The following is a 4,301-nucleotide window of genomic DNA, read 5'->3' on the forward strand; positions in this document are numbered from 1 at the left end:
TAATAAAGATGTTGCAAGCGGGCATAATCATTATGCTTGCTTGCAGCATCGCACGCCACTTTGTTTGTGGTGTGTAAGGTAGGGAAGAAGAAATATAAAAGACCTAAATTGGAAACATCAATATATAAGTAAATATTGAACAAACAAAATGTATCGTCATCTTATTAGTGACGCGATGATAAAGTGGCAAACATATTCCATGTATAAATATTCCTATGGTATTAAAATTCAAGTAAAGAGGACATATATAAAAGTTTGTATATATGGTTCATTCAATGGTAGCAGCGGTTGGTTGGTTGGTGTCTGCTCCTCTTATTGTTCAAAACTTATGTTATGGTAGCAAGTCTATATCGTCATATTATTAGTGACGCGAAAAAGTAGTGGCAAAACATATTCCATGTATAAATAAATATTCCTATGGTATTGAAATTCAAGTAAAGAGGCCATTCAAGTAAAGAGGACTTATATAAATATAAGTATATATAATGGTAGCAGCGCGGTTGGTTGGTTGGTGTGTCTGCTCCTCTTATTGTTCAAAACTTATGTTATGGTAGCAAGACTGTATCGTCATATTATTAGTGACGCGAAAAAGTAGTGGCAAAACATATTCCATGTATAAATATTCCTATGGTATTGAAATTCAACTAAAGAGGACATATAAAATTACTATCAATGGTAGCAGTGGTTGGTTGGTTGGTGGTTGGTTGGCGGCTGCTCCTATTATTGTTCAAGACTTATGTTATGGTAGCAAGTCTGTATCGTCATATTAATTATTAGTGACGCGAAAAAGTAGTGGAAATCATATTCCATGTATAAATAGATTCCTATGGTAATGAAATTTTCAAGTAAAGAGAGGACCATTCAAGTAAGAGGACATATAAAAAGTAAGTATATGTTCCTCCAATGGTAGCAGTGGTTGGTTGGTTGGCGGCTGATCCTCTTATTGTTCAAAACTTATTTTATCAATATGAGTTTGGCAATACAATAAAGAAGACCAATCTAATCCATATAAAACTAAATGTATTATATGGATATGCTTAGGAAACCCATATATTCATAAAAAAAATTATGTATAGAAAATTATACATATATCTTTTATATAAATGAATCGTATGGATATCGCCTTATGGTAGGTATAATAACTTTTTAAGGCATAATAATGTATAATATAGAAAATATACATTGAAATATAAATGCATTTTTATAGATATGGCGGCATATAAGTGCCATATACACAAGAATAAATAATAGAATTTACCAATATATAATTAAAATGAGATATATAAACCTAGTGAGGGGCTGCACTAGTATATGAATCGTATGGATATGGCTTATAGGTATAATACCTATAAGGCATAATAATGTATAATATAATAAATATAAATTAAGATATGAATGAATTATATAAATATGGCATAGAAATGCCATATACATAAGAATAAATGGTAGAATTTACCCATATATCACTGAAACACGATATATAAACCTAATGATAGCTGGCACTAGTACTGTAAACATGCACGCAATAGTGCGTGGGGTAAAAAACTACTATAGGGAGGTGGTCGTTGGCGGGCCCCTCCTCGTATTGGTCAAAACTTATGTTATGCATATGAATTTGTCAATACTATATAGAACGCCAAGCATATCCATATAAACTATGGATATGCATAGAAATCCATACAAAAGTAAAAAAAAATTATGTATAGAAAAATATACATATATTTATATAAGTGAATCGTATGGATATGGCTTATAGGTATAATACCTATAAGGCATAATAATGTATAACAAGTAAATATACATTGAAATGTGAATGCATTGTATGGATATGGCATATAAATGCCATATATATAGAAATAAATTGTATATCAATGATATAACAATTATAAACCTAGTGAGGGGCGGCACTAGTGAATGAATCGTATGGATATGGCTTATAGGTATAATACCTATAAGGCATAATAATGTATAATATAATAAATATACATTAAGATATGAATGGATTGTATAAATATGGCATAGAAATGCCATATACATAAGAATAAATGGTAGAATTTACCCATATATCACTGAAACACGATATATAAACCTAGTGATAGCTGGCACTAGTACTGTAAACAGGCACGCAATAGTGCGTGGGGTAAAAAACTACTATAGGGAGGTGGTCGTTGGCGGGCCCCTCCTCGTATTGGTCAAAACTTATGTTATGCATATGAATTTGTCAATACTATATAGAACGCCAAGCATATCCATATAAACTATGGATATGCATAGAAATCCATACAAAAGTAAAAAAAAATTATGTATAGAAAAATATACATATATTTATATAAGTGAATCGTATGGATATGGCTTATAGGTATAATACCTATAAGGCATAATAATGTATAACAAGTAAATATACATTGAAATGTGAATGCATTGTATGGATATGGCATATAAATGCCATATATATAGAAATAAATTGTATATCAATGATATAACAATTATAAACCTAGTGAGGGGCGGCACTAGTGAATGAATCGTATGGATATGGCTTATAGGTATAATACCTATAAGGCATAATAATGTATAATATAATAAATATACATTAAGATATGAATGGATTGTATAAATATGGCATAGAAATGCCATATACATAAGAATAAATGGTAGAATTTACCCATATATCACTGAAACACGATATATAAACCTAGTGATAGCTGGCACTAGTACTGTAAACAGGCACGCAATAGTGCGTGGGGTAAAAAACTACTATAGGGAGGTGGTCGTTGGCGGGCCCCTCCTCGTATTGGTCAAAACTTATGTTATGCATATGAATTTGTCAATACTATATAGAACGCCAAGCATATCCATATAAACTATGGATATGCATAGAAATCCATACAAAAGTAAAAAAAAATTATGTATAGAAAAATATACATATATTTATATAAGTGAATCGTATGGATATGGCTTATAGGTATAATACCTATAAGGCATAATAATGTATAACAAGTAAATATACATTGAAATGTGAATGCATTGTATGGATATGGCATATAAATGCCATATATATAGAAATAAATTGTATATCAATGATATAACAATTATAAACCTAGTGAGGGGCGGCACTAGTGAATGAATCGTATGGATATGGCTTATAGGTATAATACCTATAAGGCATAATAATGTATAATATAATAAATATACATTAAGATATGAATGGATTGTATAAATATGGCATAGAAATGCCATATACATAAGAATAAATGGTAGAATTTACCCATATATCACTGAAACACGATATATAAACCTAGTGATAGCTGGCACTAGTACTGTAAACAGGCACGCAATAGTGCGTGGGGTAAAAAACTACTATAGGGAGGTGGTCGTTGGCGGGCCCCTCCTCGTATTGGTCAAAACTTATGTTATGCATATGAATTTGTCAATACTATATAGAACGCCAAGCATATCCATATAAACTATGGATATGCATAGAAATCCATACAAAAGTAAAAAAAAATTATGTATAGAAAAATATACATATATTTATATAAGTGAATCGTATGGATATGGCTTATAGGTATAATACCTATAAGGCATAATAATGTATAACAAGTAAATATACATTGAAATGTGAATGCATTGTATGGATATGGCATATAAATGCCATATATATAGAAATAAATTGTATATCAATGATATAACAATTATAAACCTAGTGAGGGGCGGCACTAGTGAATGAATCGTATGGATATGGCTTATAGGTATAATACCTATAAGGCATAATAATGTATAATATAATAAATATACATTAAGATATGAATGGATTGTATAAATATGGCATAGAAATGCCATATACATAAGAATAAATGGTAGAATTTACCCATATATCACTGAAACATGATATATAAACCTAGTGATAGCTGGCACTAGTACTGTAAACAGGCACGCAGTAGTGCGTGGGGTAAAAAACTACTATAGGGAGGTGGTCGTTGGCGGGCCCCTCCTCGTATTGGTCAAAACTTATGTTATGCGTAAACATATGATTTTGTCAATACTATAAAGAAAACTTGTTTTGTACATACAAAACTAAATGAATTATATGGATATTGAAAAATAAATGGCATTATATCCATATAATGAAAATATACTTGTATTCTCTTATTATAAGAGAGAATACCGTATAGTTGGTTGGCAAAGACAATTGAAAATACCCGAATTGCAGATGATGGGTTCAAAAACTACTATAGGGTGGTGTAGCAAATAATATGAAGATGATATATCCATATAATGGATATACACTAGTATTCTCTTAT

The sequence above is a fragment of the Drosophila subpulchrella genome, unplaced genomic scaffold (assembly GCF_014743375.2).
Source record: "Drosophila subpulchrella strain 33 F10 #4 breed RU33 unplaced genomic scaffold, RU_Dsub_v1.1 Primary Assembly Seq131, whole genome shotgun sequence".
Taxonomy (NCBI): domain Eukaryota; kingdom Metazoa; phylum Arthropoda; class Insecta; order Diptera; family Drosophilidae; genus Drosophila; species Drosophila subpulchrella.